The sequence below is a fragment of the Hemicordylus capensis genome, chromosome 1 (assembly GCF_027244095.1).
Source record: "Hemicordylus capensis ecotype Gifberg chromosome 1, rHemCap1.1.pri, whole genome shotgun sequence".
Lineage (NCBI taxonomy): Eukaryota > Metazoa > Chordata > Lepidosauria > Squamata > Cordylidae > Hemicordylus > Hemicordylus capensis.
Window position 1 is genome coordinate 190,293,151 of NC_069657.1, and position 17,482 is coordinate 190,310,632.

General features: G+C 44.7%; 1 long non-coding RNA gene across 1 annotated transcript in view; it reads right to left on the minus strand.

Annotated features, from left to right (window-relative positions):
• Positions 1 to 3,353: 3,353 nt before the first annotated feature.
• The window catches only part of LOC128346236 (uncharacterized), a 36,798-nt gene continuing 22,669 nt past the window's right edge, over positions 3,354 to 17,482 (minus strand). The window contains exons 3-5 of the long non-coding RNA XR_008316856.1: positions 13,097 to 13,147; positions 4,943 to 6,568; positions 3,354 to 4,853 (exon numbers count right to left, since the gene is read on the minus strand). This is a non-coding gene — a long non-coding RNA (uncharacterized LOC128346236). The remainder of the gene's footprint in view (positions 4,854 to 4,942; positions 6,569 to 13,096; positions 13,148 to 17,482) is intronic.

Consider the following 17,482-nt stretch of genomic DNA (forward strand, 5'->3'; position numbering starts at 1 on the left):
CTGTTGTAGGCGGCCTGGTAGAAATCATAAATGCTTCTCTGAGGGAGGGCAGGATGCTTCCTTGTCTTAAGGAGGTAATTATTAGACCTCTTCTAAAGAAGCTTGCATTAGATCCCTCAGAGTTGAGCAATTATAGGCCAGTTTCCAATCTCCCATGGCTGGGCAAGGTAATTGAGAGGGTGGTGGCCTCTCAGCTCCAGGCGGTCTTGGAGGAAACTGATTATCTAGTCCCATTTCAAACTGGTTTTCGGGCGGGCTATGTGGTGGAGACTGCCTTGGTCGGCCTGATGGATGATCTCCAATTGGCAATGGACAGAGGAAGTGTGACTCTGTTGGTCCTCTTGGATCTCTCGGTGGCTTTCGGTACTATTGATCATAGTATCCTTCTGGAACGTCTGAGGGGGTTGGGGGTGGGAGGCACTGTTTTCCAGTGGTTCCGCTCCTACCTCTCGGACAGATTCCAGATGGTGTCGATTGGAGATTGTTGCTCTTTAAAATCTGAGCTTAGGTATGGTGTTCCTCAAGGCTCCATACTCTCTCCAGTGCTTTTTAACATCTACATGAAACCGCTGGGAGAGATCATCAGGGGATTTGGAGCTGGGTGTTACCAGTATGCTGATGACACCCAGATCTACTTCTCCATGTCAACTTCTTCAGGAGTTGGCATATCCTCCCTAAATGCCTGCCTGGAAGCAGTAATGGGCTGGATGAGGGAGAATAAACTGAAGCTGAATCCAGATAAGATGGAGGTACTTATTGTGCGGGGTCGGAACTCTAGAGATGATTTTGATCTGCCTGTTCTAGATGGGGTCACACTTCCCCAAAAGGAACAGGTTCACAGTCTGGGAGTACTTCTGGATCAACGTCTCTCCTTGGTTTCTCAGGCTGAGGCGGTGGCCAGGAGTGCCTTCTATCAGCTTCGGCTGATACGCCAGCTGCGCCCGTTTCTCGAGATCAGTGACCTCAAAACAGTGGTACATTTGTTGGTAACCTCCAGACTGGACTTCTGTAATGCGCTCTACGTGGGGCTGCCTTTGTACGTAGTCCGGAAACTTCAGTTGGTCCAGAATGCGGCAGCCAGGTTGGTCTCTGGGTCATCTCGGAGAGACCACATTACTCCTTTGTTGATGGAGTTACACTGGCTGCCAGTAGGTTTCCAGGCAAAATACAAAGTGCTAGTTATTACTTATAAAGCCTTAAACGGCTTAGGCCCCGGGTATCTAAGAGAGCGTCTTCTTCGTTATGAGCCCCACCGGCCGCTGAGGTCACTTGAGGAGGTCCGTCTCCAGTTGCCACCAACTCGTTTGGTGGCTACACAGAGACGGGCCTTTTCGGCTGCTGCCCCGAGATTGTGGAATGCGCTCCCTGCTGAGATACGATCCTCCCCATCTCTGGCAATTTTCAGAAAACACCTGAAAACACATCTCTTCAGCCAGGCTTTCTCAGCTTTTTAAAATTTGTTTTTAAATTGTTTTGATTGTTTAATTGTAGTTTTATGATGTTTTTAATTGTTAATCATTATGTTTTATAATTTTAATTTTAATTATTAACTGATTTTAAGGTGTTTTAATGTGAACCGCCCTGAGCCTTTTGGAAGGGCGGTATAGAAGTTTATAATAATAATAATAATAATAATAATAATAATAATAATAATAATAATATGTTCTTATGCCTCACATGGCACTGGCAAGTTCTTAGACCATGGATAAAATGGATGATACTAGGTGGTTCGTACCCACAAAGGTGCCAGAAGCATGGTAGGAAAAGTTAGGAACTACTATGGACTGAGGGAGGATTGAAGAGTTGAGGGAACTCTGCTATTTGGAGCTGATGAGAAGAATCCCCTTTCCTGACTTGATAGGACTGGTGGTTGTCGAAGAGTAGGGTATACCTACTTCCTTAAGGCCAGCCATGGGACACGTAATATCTCCAGATTTATTCTTTCCTTTTTTATGTGCTTATGTGCTCTTATATCTTATGGAAGGAAACCCCAGTTTCTCCATCACTGATAGTGTATCTCTTCCTAAATCAGCTGCTTTTGTCCTACTCTCAGTAAATAGCTTGTGATTAGGATACGAACAGCAACTCCAAGAATCTGGTGGTGGAAGGAAGCAGCAGTTAAGGAATACTCCACCGCTCCTTGTAAGTATACCTCATGAGTATACTTGATCTTGCATTAGAAGAAGTATCTGAGCCTTCAGAATAGTACTAGTTAAAAATAAAAACATCTTCTGACAATGAAATGTAAACTAGAAAACGACATAAAACTGTTAATTTCTATTGAGATGCTACTGAAATCCACTTCAAAGAATTCCAAGCAATCCTTTTAATGTTTCAGATTGTGTTTAATAAATTATAAGAATGATCATTTAATGACAGGAAATGGAAACATGAAAAGAGGCACTGCTTTGGTTCCAAAAACAGTCACAGTTTATGTATATACAAGATGACTTTTTAATTTTTTCCCTGTGTGCCCTAAACCATTAAGTCTTGTCTATACAAACCCTGTGAGTTCAAGATTCCTTTCCTTTGCATTATGCTAGTGATGATTATAGACCTTCACTGAAGGGAACATCTCTACTAACAAGAGGTTTGTTTAATCTCCATGTCTATTATCCTCTCAGCTTACTGACTACAAATCAAAATGCTTTTCTGTGGGCCTGAAATAGACTTGCAACACAGAGACAGGAGTAATGCCAACTCGTTTTATGCAAGCTTGTAAACTACTGTCAAATCATTTTAACTTGGTACTAGTCCAGTGATGATTCTGTTTCTTGCACCTTACAGCAAACATACAGTGGTAAAGGAAAGAAATTCCTATGGCTGAGTTTTCAAAAATGAATCAAAACCAAGACATGCACCTCATTTCATGTAGGAAAGAGCAACAAAACACACACCTGAACAAGTTGTTCTAGTAAGTAGGATTGCGGCCGAAACGTTTCGGAGGCTATTATAGAAGTCTCCAAAATGTTTTGGCCACCGGGGCCGTTTCGGGTTTTGGAGGTGGTGGGGTGTTCCCTTAAGGGTGGAGGAGGGTGCACTTACCCCTCCACCGCATTTCCCTCACCGGTGCTCCATTGTATCAAAGCCCCTCAGGGCAGCAGTGTACCTCCCTGCCACCCTGTTGCCGTCCTCAGCCAGAAATGGTCAGAAGTACCGGGTGCGCGGGCACCTGTCACGTGTGTGCACATGCATGGAAGACAGACGCGTGCACATGCGATGGGTGTACGTGCGCCCGGTACTTCCAGCAGAGGACAGCAATGGGGCGGCATGGAAGTATGCTACCACCCCAAGGGGCTTTGATACAACGGAGCACCGGTGAGGGAAATGCGGCGAGTGGGGTAAGTGCACCCTCCTCCACCCTTAAGGGAACACCCCCATCACCTCTGAAACATGGAGGAGCGGTTCCGGGCACAAAGGGCATCCCTTTGTGTCCATACAGCTGTAGCAAATTTGGTTCAAATCGGTTAGGTGGTTTGTTTACGCATCCACCATCTTGGAACAGGGTGTATGACATCATTACAAACTATGCCATTGAGGTGTCCCTATGTGTCCCTACAACTGTAACCAATTTGCTTCATATTGGTCCAGGCGTTGCGAAGTTGATGGTGGGGACACACACACACGGATGGACACACACGGATGGACACACACACACACACACACACACACACACACACACACACACACACACAATGTCGGGTGATCCCATAAACCTACTGGAAAGTAGGCTAAAAAATGAGTGGTAACCACTAGACAATAGTCCAACTGGAAATGATATGGGGAATATAGTGGATCAGGCAATGACTATGTCAGTAATATGGATACTCCTGAGGCGGCAAAAAGCAGGCAGTTATTTCAAGTTAATTAGAATGGTGCAAGATTTCCCAAGTTTTAAAGAGAATTTGGTACTCTCACAGAATTTGCAGTAAGATGCAAAGTTAGATCTATCTTGACTAAGTCTTTCTCCAGGTTTCCTCAAATTCATTGTCTGATTCCCCCATGAATCTGAAAAAATGATGATGACGACGACAACAACAACAACTACTACTATTACTACTACACATTTATATGCTGCTTTTTAACCAAAGTTTTCAAAGCAGTTTACATAGAACAAACAACAAATAAATAAGATGGTTCCCTGTCCCCAATGGACTCAGTCTTAAAAACACAAGGTAGACACCAGCAACAGCCACTGGAGGGATGCTGTGCTGAGGGTGGCTAGGGCTAGTTGCTCTCCCCTTGCTAAATGTAAAGAGAAATACCACTTGAAAATGAGCCTCCTTGCTCAGCAAGGAATTCTGGATTGGATTCGAAGGGTTTTCCCTATAATCCTCAGTGATTTGAAAAAGCTATCATGAAGCTTTTAGAGTGACACCTTGAGAGTTCTTATCCTAGTAAAGCTCCTCCACCACAGCAAAGTTTCTGAGAAACAATTGAAACTGCAACACAAGCCCTTATCCGAAGTTACCCTCCAGGTGGAGATCACTGTACAGTAGGGGTTCTGTGCAATTTGTGACCCATCATGCTGAATGCAGGCCACCCAGTGTAGCTCTGTTGCCCCTCCTCTAAGACAGTAATACAGAGGGGTTGTCAAGCACCTGGAAAGTCCGGATACCTGTCTGGTAGGGCTTGCTCATTGCCATGTCAGTATTCTCGTCTCAAGAGAAGAATGCATTAGTTCTTGCACAACTTCGGAAGCTTGGTCCTGTTGCTTTGCCTTATGGCAAAGTGTCTGTTTCATCAAAATGTGGTTATCTCCGCCCAACAAAAAAAGAGATTGCTTTTACAAGTAATGGAAAGTGACTGTGTTGTTTTCATTCCCTCTCCTTTCCACCATGACTCTGAAAGCCCTGCAAAAGCATCAAATAATGTGGTCTGATTTAAAGTTTGTCACGAACTTGTCTCTGTGCATGTTGGCATTCCACTTAGAAATACTAACCCTTCAGTGTGATTCTCTGGAACATGTAGCTCAGCTCCTTTTCCAGGAGCAAAAACCCCCAGAGATTTCGGTCACGATGCCACTTCAGGAGGATCAAATGCAACATCTGAAGATCAGAGGGGCAACATTAGAAGCCGTTATCAGCCCATCAGGAGAGACAAACTTGAAATTAAAAAGACGTATGACACGGAGTCAAAGGCAATGCGATGCCAAGTTCCACATTCGTCATTTAACAAATTGTCCCTTGCATGTCTCCCGTGTCAGCCAGAATGACTGCTCAGTTTCATTTCTGTCCATCCACGAGCAGAATGATCAGAAATGTTACCACTGGGCAATGCATTACAGGACCTGGATACATTTGTGGAAAAGAAGTTCCTCTATCTGTACCCATTGCTCTTGCTTTAAAAAGATTCAGCGCCCAAGTGACAAATTCAGCTCCATGCACGACATGTGCAAATTGAACTGGTCTTGTAGTGCATTGCCACACAGCAAGTTCGACATTATCTGGATCCGAAGTTTTTCATTCCACTAGATCACAATCTTCTAAGACAGACATGTCATTTTAATTTGTCACTCTTTGTGTGCTGTATCTCACGGAAATATCATCTTTCCAACCAACTGCCATAGGCTACTACTCTGGGAAAGAAATACCTGTCACAAAGAATAGAAATGTGGACTTACCAAAGGAAGTTTATAACTGAAATCACCACTCAGGGGTCCATTCCCACAGGCTTGGCAGGTGGTGTAATTCACCCAAAAGCTACATTGGAAAGCTGTTTAATTTCCAGGTACTATATACACAGACAGACAGGCACATGCACACACCGCTCTCCCGCTGGTTCCTGCTACTGCTTCTACCCACTGCTGTTACTTCTATAAAGCAGAGCCATCCACACAGAAGAGAGTAGCAGTAGGAAGGGAAAAGAAAGCATTGATGGCCACGTAGAGAAGTTTATTAGAGGCATGACTTTGCCTTCTGACAGCAGGCCTTAGGAAACCTACTGAAGAGGGGAAAGCAAGAAGAAAATTACAGAGCACAAAGTATAGGACAGTTCTTAATGTAAGAACTGTACACCACCCAGAGACGTAAGTTTTGGGTGGTATAAAAATACGTTAAATAAAATAAATAAACAAACAAACAAACAATGGGTAACGTTTAATCTGTTTTTAACCGATCTCTCCTTAAGTCAGTCTTCCCCTGGATGATGAAGGCACCACTGGAGAATGAACACTTCTTAAAATTCAGTAGTCTTTAATGTTTGACTTTTTCGTATGCATCCCCTTTGTATCTGCTAAGACTCCTGTGTCAATAATCCTATGGAAATGGTTTGCAATTTTATTTCTGTATCTAATAGTCTAAATAATCCCAAGCTTCTCAGTCCTTGATTATTCACCTAGTCCACAGCTCCCATGTATGTGAAGCAGTGCACCATGCAACTTTTGAGCCTGCCCATGCCTCGGGGACATGTTTTTGGGTGGCATAGAGGGCTTCCTGGGGAAGGGGAGGTTGTCTAAAGTTGCCCCTTGTGCACTAGTGCAGTTGGTCTGGAAGTGCTGCCCGTCTGTTCCTCTCATTGCACCAGCACTTCCGTGCTCCGGATGTCAGCCATCCAATTAAAAATATGCCTTAAAACAACAAGAACGAGAGAAAGTTAAAACCACAGAAAACAGGCAAATGAAAATCAGAGCAGCAACCAAGAACCAAGCTCAGCTCGGATGAAAAGCTTAGAACATTACAGGATAGCACAAGATGGAAAGTGACATGGAAGGGGTCTGTGACATTGCTCTTGTGCTCTTTGGAATGGGAAGGAAGGGGTAACACCTGTGCCTGCAAAAGCTGCCCCAGTGAGGCCTATGTAGCAGCATGGAAAAATAGGGAAAGTATATGCCCAGGAGAGAACAAGAGAGAGGGCTGTTAAAGGTACAGAAGGCAAAACAGGATCCTGATCTTGCAGAGCATGGTTTTTAATTTCCTTCCCAGTTTGCTCTGTCTGCTATTGAAAGTAATCATTCAAGACAAGAGAGGTGGCCATTGTCTAATACTAACAGGCTCAAAATTGCAGTGTATTATTAAATGACTTCTCGGATTTTACCTATTCTGCTTTCTATTAGAGTGTATGGAAAAATGAATTAGGGTTTGTATTATTGTTTTACAAGCATGAGTTACTGGTAAATCAGTGAAGCAAAACTTATTGAAATCTTAGTCTTCATGGTTTTAAATCCATAGGTTTACAATAATTTTCAAAGAAATACCATAGCTGGGGTGGGGTGGGGCTGGGAATCTGCCTATGCAGATTGTTGCATAGAAAGCATGCAAAGAGGGCATGCAGTTGTTGCTGCTGGATCCGAGCAAGGATCAGTTTAGTCCAACAACAGCGGGTAGCCATTTGGCTGTGGAAAACACAAGTATTCTACTTCTACCCGCTACTCCACCAGCAGGGGGAGCTCCCTACTATCTGCAGACATCTTGACCCTTTTACAAGGTAGGCCAGGGGATAAGCTGCAGAGCCGTGAATGTGAGTTCCGAGCAGAAGGTACAAGGGGGAAAGGCGAGGTTCTGCTGGTTTCCAAACCTGCCCCCTGCTGTTACTCAACAGATTTCTTGGCTGAGCTCACTGAGGTAAGCATGGAGTTAGTCTGGAGGTATGCCCAGTTCTTAGTTCTGGAAATCTCCATCATAAAGCTATAAATGCAAAGAGAGCTAAAACCTACAACAACTGATGTAAAATATTTGTTTTCACCAGCCATTGAAAACAGGGAAGGTAGGGAGCCAATTGAACCTCTCTTGGAAGAGCTTTATATAGAGTAGGAGGTCCCAGACTTGTAGGACTGCAACTCCCATCATCACTTAATTTCTTTTGCAGCTCAACAACATCTGGATATCCAAGACTAGGAATTCCTGATACAGAGAATATACAGAGTGCCTCTAGCTGTCATGGCCAACAGCCATGGGCATCCATTAAAGAAATATTTGAATTTCCTTCATATATCTTATCTGAAGCTAAACAATAGAGTCTTACACAACTTGGAGAACTTCCTAGTCTCCCCCACCTCTCTCAGTTTCCCCTTCCTTTTTTTTTTTTAACAGACTGCCTTTAAATCAGCCAGTCAGTTTGGCTATTCCACCCTCATGAATCCTTTTAAATAATGGGCCCTTTCTCGTGATCAATGAGGAGGACTACCAGGTGCACAGAAAGGAAGGCTACTGAAACTTACCTCCCCTTCAGGTGATCATTGGGTCCATGCTGGGTACATGGATCGCACACCCAGATGGACACCAGCTGCTCCTGGCAGCACAGAGGGTTGCATTATGGGTAATCCCATAATGTACCCCAAGAGTGCATAGTGCATTTTGGGGATCTCCCTGGTACTGGCTGGGAGCCCCTGGAAGCAGCCAGTGCTGACACATGAGCAGCTAGACAGCGGTTAAGGGCACACACACCCTTAACCTAGGCTAACTGGAGGGCTTCTTTGGCAGGTTTGCCACTGAAGCACCACCACGATCAGGGCCAATCCCTGTGGTTCTTATGCACAACCTAACCCGGGCTGGGTGTCCCTAGCCCGGGTCAGGCTGTGCATGAGAACAGCCTCAATGACTACTACTTTTTGCAGATAAAATCTCTCATATTTGAACCAAACTGGATTCTACAATTATTGCAGGGTCTACCCTTGTATGGTTGAATTGGATCAATTTCAGTTTGTCACTTCCGAGGTCATGGGCAAGCTGCTTTGGGCAGTTCTCCTTACCACCTGTCCTCTTTATCCTTGCCCAACATGGCTTATATGATCTAGCTGGGACGTCATTGGAGAGGGTCTTGTTAAGATCATTAATGCCTCTCTGAGGGAGGGCAAGATGCCTCCTTGTCTCAAGGAAGCAATTATTGGACCACTTTTGAAGAAACTTGCATTGGACCCCTCAGAGTTAGGCAACTACAAGTCCAGGGGTGTAAATACTATTAGGCAAGGGGAGGCGGCTGCCTGGGGCCCCCCACGCCTCGAGCCCCCCCAGAGGCAAGTCACATGACTATATATTGTGAAGTGTGTGTGTGTGTGTGTGTGTGTGTATCAGCGAGGGGCCCATTTTAAAATTTTGTCTCTGGGCCCACTCCAGCCTTGTTACGCCCCTGTACAAGTCTTTCTCCGACTTCCCATGACTGGGCAAGATGATTGAGAGGGTGGTAACTTCTCAACTCCAGACAGTCTTGGAAGAAGCAGATTATTTGGACCCATTTCAAACCAACTTTCAGACAGTCTATGGGGTTGTGGTGGCCTTGTTCAGCCTATTGAATGATCTCCAATTATGAATCAGTAGGAGCAGTGTGACTGTTGGCCCTCTTGGATCTCTTGGTAACTTTCGATTCCATCTACCATGGTATCCTTCTGGATCGCCGAATGGATTTGGAGGTAGGAGGCACTCTTTTACAGTGGTTCTGCTCCTATATCTTGGGCAGATTTCAGATGGTGGTGCTTGGTGATAGTTGCTCTTCAGAACAGGAGCTACACTATGGAGTCCCTCAGGGCTGCATTCTAATTCCAGTGCTTTTTAATATGTACATGAAACTGGGGAGAGATCATCGGAGGATTTGGTGCAGAGTGTTATCAATATGCTGAAATCTATTTCCCTGTGTCAACTTCATCAGGAAATGGCCTAACTTCCCTAATGCCTGTGCTGGTTGCGGGTTAACAAACTGGGGCTGAATTCAAGCAAGATGGAGGAGGTACTTATTGTGGGAGGTCAGAACCTAGGAAGTCATTTAGATCTGTCTGTTCTGGATGGGATTGATTGATTGATTGACTGAGTGCCAACAAGTTGGTGTCGACTCTTAGCGACCACATAGATAGATTCTCTCCAGGATGATCTGTCTTCAACTTGGCCTTTAAAGTCTCTCAGTGGTGGATTCACTGTTGTCGTAATCAAGTCCATCCATCTTGCTTCTGGTCGTCCTCTTCTTCTCTTGCCTGCAACTTTCCCCAGCATTATGGACTTCTCAAGGGAGCTGGGTCTTCTCATAATGTGTCCAAAGTATGATAGTTTGAGCCTGGCCATTTGTGCCTCGAGTGGAAATTCTGGATTGATCTGTTCTAGGATCCATTTGTTTGTTTTCCTGGCTGTCCATGGTATCCTCAAAAGTCTTCTCCAGCACCAAAGTTCAAAAGCATCAATGTTCTTTCTATCTTGTTTCTTCAAAGTCCAGCGTTTGTATCCACAGAGTGTCATGGGGAAAAACATGGCCCGAACAATTCTAATCTTTGTAGGTGTAGACACATCACAGCACCTAAATATCCTTTCCAAGGCCTTCATTGCAGTTCTACCAAGTGCTAGTCTGCAGTGTATTTCTTGACTGCTGGATGGATCCTTTACTGTTGACGGTTGATCCTAAAAGGCAGAAGCTATCAACCACTTCAATGTCTTCATTGTCAATTCTGAGGCTGGTTGCTGTACCTGTTGTCATTAGTTTAGTCTTCTTTACATTTAGTTGTAGTCCCATTTTTTCACTGTGCTCCTTGACTTTCATTACTAGAACTTGCAGATCATCCACATTCTCAGCTATCAGAGTGGTGTCATTAGCGTAGCATAGGTTATTGATTTTTCTTCCTCCAACTTTAAAATCATGCTCATCTTCTTCCAATCCAGCTTCTCCCAATATATGTTCAGCATATAAATTGAATAAAGAAGGAGAATGTATATAGCCTTGTCTCACTCCTTTGCCAATCTGGAACCAGTCTGTTTCACCATGTTCCATCTGGACTGTGGCTTCCTGTCTTTCTCATGAGAACAATGAGATGTTCTGGGATGCCCATTTTCCTAAGGATATTCCACAACTTGACATGGTTGATGCAATCGAAGGCTTTTCTGTAGTCAATAAAACACATATTGACTTCTTTCTGGTATTCTTTGGCTTTCTCAATTATCCAGCATGCATCAGCAATGATGTCTCTTGTTCCTCGGCCTTTTCTGAAACCAGCTTGAACATCCAGCATTTCTCTTTCCACGTAGGGCTCTAATCTGTGTTGGATGATCCTGAGCATTATTTTGCTAGCATGTGAAATTAAGGATCTTGTGCAGTGGTTTGCACAATCTGTTTAGTCTCCTTTCTTTGGTATGGGTACGTAGACTGACCTCTTACAATCTGTTGGCCACTGTGTTGTTCTCCAAATTTGCTGGCATAGTTTGGTTAGAGCCTTGACTGATGCTTCTTCTATTGCGTGCCATATTTCTGTAGCTATTCTATCAATTCCTGTAGCCTCCCAACTTGGTAACAACCGGAGTGCTGATCTAACTTCATCTTCCCGTACTAGAGGTTCTTGCAAGTAGGGAATATATTCTAGAGTATCTTGGATGTTGATGTCCCTGCTGCACAGATTTTCAGTATACTCCTGGATGGGGTTACACTCCCCCAAATATGTAGCCTGGGAGTACTTCCAGACCCAAAACTCTCCATGGTTTCTCAGGCTAAGGCAGTGATCAGGAGTGCTTTTTATCAGCTTTGATTATTTATCACTTATCTATGTGTTTATTTATCTATCATATTTTCATATTGCCTGATATGTACATCTCTAGGGAAGTAAACAATTAAACAAAATATAAAAGAGTAAAAACAAATTAAAATTCCACAAAACACAATAAAAACAATCTCAAAAAACTGGTTATTAAAATTAATTCTAGTTAAAAGTCTGCGAAAGCAGGTGCATCTTGAAGGTCTTCCTGAAAAGAGAGAAGGAGATACTCTTATTTCAACAGGGAGCATATTCCAAAGCCCCAGGGCAGCCACAGAGATAGCCCGGTCCTGAGTCACCAGCAAATGAACCGGTGGCAACTGTAACCGGATCTCTCCAGAAGATCGTAATAGGCAGCAGGATTCATGGCAAAGAAAGCGCTCTCTTAAATAACCTGGGCCCAAGCCACTAAGGGCTTCATAGGTAATAACCAGCACTTTGTATGCCAACTACATCCAAATCTGGAGATAAATTACCTTAAAACAGTGGTACACATGCTGTTAACATCCAAGCTTGACTTCTGCAATGCTCTGTGCATAGGGCTGCCTTTGTATGTAGTCGGTAAACTGCAATTAGTACAGAATGCAGCAGCCAAGTTGGTCTCTCGGGCTATCTGAAGAGATCACCACTACTATTTAAAAAGAACTACACTGGCTGCCAATGAGGCTATTCACACGATTGCTCGAAAGCAGGAGCTGTGTGGCTCCAGGCGGTTAGCCTGCTTAATCCCCCCCCCCAAACAAGGTAAGCGGAGCAAGCGCACCGCTAACCCCATTTTGGTGCTCGTGAGTTGCCACGGCACAGCTCTACGCTGCACCAACTCACAAGGAGACCCCCGACTGGGAAGCTCCAACAAGCCTCCCGGTCTGGGGAGGTCTCCCCAGAATGCCCTGCACACTCACATTCTGGGACTTCCGGGGGCTGGGTGGCCCCTGATCCCCACCACCCTAACCGGCTCCGTGACAGAACTGGTAGTCATGTGGGCAGCCGATCCGGCCGCCCAGGGCGAGCTCCCTGCTTGACTGCAGAAAGAGCAGGCTAAGCTTGCTCTCCCCGCAGAGCATGGATCATGTGTAGAGCCTCAAAAGGTTTCTAGGCAAAATTATAAGTGCTGGGTTAAAAGCCCTGCAACCATTTGGGTCCTCCTTCTGCTTCATGAAACCTGCCACCTATTAAGATAATCAGGGGAGGTCCTGCTGTGGTTGCAACCAGCATGTTTGGTGGTGAACCCAAACGGAACCTTTTCTAGCACTGCCCCAGGACTTTGGAATGTGCTCCCAAACATGATTAGAGCCTCCGCATCTCTGGATGTTGTAAAGAAAAATTTGAAAACATACCTGTTTAATTTAGTTTTTCATTTTATGTTTAAGTTTTAAAGGTTTTTTTAATCTATAGTGTAACTGTTTTAATTGTTGTTTGTGTTTTAAAATTGTAAACTGTCCAGAGGTTTATAAATGGGACACTATAAAAATGCACGAAATAATAAATAAAGAAATACTACAGCACACGCTGAACAGTTTATTTATACACCTACGAAACATGCTATAGCAGGCTTAAGCGGGATCCCTAAAGAGCCATTAACTTGTATTATAGTGAAGTACTTATTACTGTGGCATATGTAATGGATAATATTTGTTTACGTTTTTAATTACTCACATTTTCAGCCAAGAAAATCTCAGAGGATAATGCCTCATTTACAGGAGTGTCCTGGCAAAAGACAACATAATGTAATCACATATTACCAACAATTCCATGACAACCAGGCAATGGTTTAAATATGAATTTCAAATAAAGACTTAATTATAGTATGCTATAAAAACAAAATTAAACATAAGAGACTAGAACACAGCTTTTTGCAAATTAAGGAACCATACCCCTCTTCCTCAAAAGCTAGGGTGGTTTGAAACTCCATGTGAAATTAATGAAAAGCTTCTTGATAAGGGGAAGAAAATGTTGGATAACACCTTTATGTGCACCTTTCCAGTACAGTATGCTCTTCCAACTGGAGCTAAAATAAAACCGAATATTGTCAGTGAAAAGATAGGAAGGTAGGGAACTGCTTTGACCAAGTCAGACCATTGGTCTGTCTAGCTCAGTACACTGATTGACAGTGGCTCTCCCAGGTTAGTGGCTCTCCCAGTGTTTCACAGTCCTACCTGGAGATGCCAGAGAGAGGAGTGATTTTTGTATCTCTCTCCTAGCTGCCACCTAATGGCACAGCAGAGAGATGACTTGACTAGAGGTTGCTGGTTGAAATCCCCACTGGTATGGGAAACACCAATATCAGGCAGCAGTGATAAAGGAAGATGCTGAAAGGCATCATCTCATACTGTGCTGGAAATGGCAATAGTAAACCCCTCTTGTATTCTACCGACGGCACACTTTACCTTTACCCCTTGCTGCAAATGACTTTTCAGCTTGCATAAATATCCTCTCAGGGCCACACAAACTTCAGGAATATATTCCCGCCAGCAGAAAAGACTTTTGCAGTGAGGAGAGAACCACAAAAGTGGCTCCCCTCCTCTTTCATACCTGCTCAGTTGCACAGGGATGCCAAAGGCTTTTTGCAAGTGCACAGCTCTTCTTCCTCTCACCGGCTGATGCACAGAAAGTGGGCCACTATTATGTAGGTAGTAAGATTCATGGTGTTAATTTGTAATGGATAAGGAGTTGCAAGGCTTCTGAGAAGATGATCCTGGCTTGGGGTCTTTATCAGAGAGTTGTTGTCAGAGAGGTCCAGGTCATATCATGTGGTGAAAGATGGAGACAACCAGGTAAAAACTCACTAGAAGGAACTGGTGTTCAAGCTTTTTTCCCCACTGCCACCATATAATGTCATTATTAGGCCCAGATCTGATCTGACCCAATTGAAAAATTGTTGGGAGGGACTTACAGAATTATTGGGTCAGGTTGTCTAGGATCAGAAATGACAGTTTCCGACATTCCTTTCAGATGCCAGTTAAATGGTCCATGCAGTGCCTCTCAGGTGAGAGGTGGAACATGGGCCATTTAAAAATTAAATAGAGCTCACTGAGAATAGATCTACCAGCCTGGCTTATGGAGACTAGATCTCCCTGACCACTGCAGAAACCAAAGGGCCACCAGTGGCTAGGTCTACCAGCTCATAGAAGCTAGGTCTGCATGCTGTCCATTAAAAAAATTGAACAGCAAGTTTGCAGCAAATCGACCAGGACTCCATGAGCTGATAGTACCTGACAGTGGGCATATTGGTCCCGACATGCCTATCAGACTGACAGGACTTCACAGCCTTAGTAGTTATGACAATAGGCTCTTGATTATCTTCAAAACCTAGGTCAATCATGGAAGAAAGAATTAATGCTATAGTAACTGTTGGTCTCTTGATCATGTACGTTCCTGTTTCATACAACCAGTCTGTCTAGATGAGAAGGGTAATCAAATAGCACTATGGTGAGGAGTGGGAGGGTGGAAGTGAAAAAAACATGTAAGTCAAAAAACAGGTAGTTACACATGACCAACAATGGCTTTGCCTGATGTTGTTAGACCCACATCTTAAAGAACCACCAGTCTACAGTCTTCTGGGGCATGGTGGCTCCAATCACAACTGTCCAGATGAAATCCTTTTTAAAAGTTGAAACAGTACTGTCCTTTAATTGAAGGGACAATCGCCATATTCTCATGTAATGAGGATCTGTGGGTCCAATGAACCAGCAGTTCTGCAACCCACCCACCCCCATCCTGTCTGCATCTGGATGTAATGGAGAGGAGACTCTATGCAGTCAGGGAGACTTAAGAGAGGAGGGGGAACTGGCTGTGCAGGCTTCCTTCTTGCATGAAGGACAGCCTGCACAGACAATCACAGCTGGAGAGAGGGAGGAGCGTCTTCCCTCAACTCTGGTTTCAGACAGCCAATCCTGCAGTTCCGCATTCAGACGTAACTGTTAACCTCACATAGGAGCAGCGAAACTCACTACAACCCAAGGGTTCAAATTGGAGTTTGGAGAGCAAAAACTCAGGTTGCTTTACGTACATGCAGGGCCGGAGTTTCACCGGAGTGTCATGCATGCAGATGCACAGGTTTGGCAAGTTCTGGCCCCTCCAACTCCAGTTTCCCACTACACGCTAATGGAGCCAGTGTCTAGACAGTGTCTAAAACTGTCTAAACATCGCCTTGGTTTGATTTTAAAAGCCAAGGTCAACAGCTTGAAATAAGCTGGGCCCTGAACTACACTGCAAATTTCAAGACAAAGTAAAACATGGCCAGAACATGCCATGAAAACCAATGTCTTTGGCAGAACATACTGACAATCTGGTGCATTTTCTCTCAGTGGGGAACGAAACCTCCAAAATTACTCTTAGTTTTTAATCAAGACATCACATGGAAATTAGTCCTTGTGAAATCAATGAGACTTGCTGCCGAGCAAACATGTTTAGGATTGTGATGTATATCATGTGAGTTACAATCATTTGGTTTCCAGCCATTCCAGTGATTAGATTCACCTTCATTAACTTTTTCCATGCCCGCATGCTTTGGGACTGGATTTGAAATTCAGAGTTTGAATATTTTCAGAGACATTTCCAAATGTGTTTTATGGAAATCTAAATTGACTGGCCTGTCTGAAGTGCCATGCTGTGCCAGGCAGAGCTAGCTGGCTATTTTCTGTTTGTATGGAAAACTGGATAATGCAATCATTTATTTCTCAATTGTGGCTAATGCCACTTTGCCCAAACCTTGGGAGCTTGATCAACCAAAAAGGCCTGGGATGTTGCCCAAAGGGGCAGGAGGCAAATCAACCTTCCCAGAATGATACGCAAAGGCGTGGGAAGGGAGATGCAATTGCAGCAAGGCTGCAGTCATGGTTGGGTCCCAACACCAGTGCAGGGGCAAAAGGTCATTTTGCAAAGATGCTAGAGCCATTATGAAGAGTTTTATGAGGGCATCAGAGCCCAGGGTGGATTGGCGTGGAAAAACAGATGGGTAGTCAGGTTCCACAGCAGTCAGATCATGACCTGAAGAGACAGAGACAGATGGCATGGTTAGGGATGGGCTGGAGGTCAGGTTCTGGCATGGACAAACAGAAGCCCAGGGAGCTGCCTTATAGTGAGTTGTCAGACCCTTGGTCCATCTAGCTCAGTATTGTGACTGACCAGCAGCTGCTCTCCAAGTTTTTAGGCAGGAGACTTCCCCAGACCTATCTGGAAATGCCAGGGATTGAAATGCCTGGGACCTTAAGCATACCAAACAGATGCTTGCCCACTGAGCGATGACCCAATCTCCACCCCTCTGAAATGTGAAATCGAGAAAACTGAAATCGAGACTGAAAAGTCAGAGAGGTATGGCGCAGGTCAGGTCCTGTAGCTGTCAGATGAAAAGCAAGGGCAAATCTTTTTGGCATCCTCTCCTCCGGAGCAGCCAGTGCAGGCACTGTTGGGGGTGGTGGGGGTGGTAAGAGGCTCCTTTAAGAGTAAATTAGTAGGTGCTTGCCTCTACTACTGGTGCACCTGAAAACTGCTCAGAGCAGCAGCACGCCACCCAGCACCCGGTGGGGCAGGGAATGGGCTCCACCAACTCAGCTGGTGGAGGCCCTTTAACATAGGAACATAGGAAACTGCCATGTACCGAGTCAGACCATGGGTCTATCTAGCTCAGTATTGTCTTCCCAGACTGGCAGTGGCTTCTCCAAGGTTGCAGGCAGGAATCTCTCTCAGCCCTATCTTGGAGATGCCAGGGAGGGAACTTGAAACCTTCTGCTCTTCCCAGAGCAGCTCCATCCCCTGAGGGGAACATCTTACAGTGCTCACACATCAAGTCTCCCATTCAGATGCAACCAGGGCAGACCCTGCTTAGCTAGGGGGACAAGTCATGCTTGCTACCACAAGACCACTTTGTGTGACCAGCAAATGGCTTCCATGCATGTGCAGAGGCCAGGTGAGTAGCGGAGCCAATCTTACACCGCACCGGCTGCTGGGTGGCACGTCGCTGCTCTGAGCAGTTTTTAGGTGCAGCGGTAGCAGAGGTAAGCACCTACTAATTTGCTCTTAAAGGCACCTCTTGCCACAGGC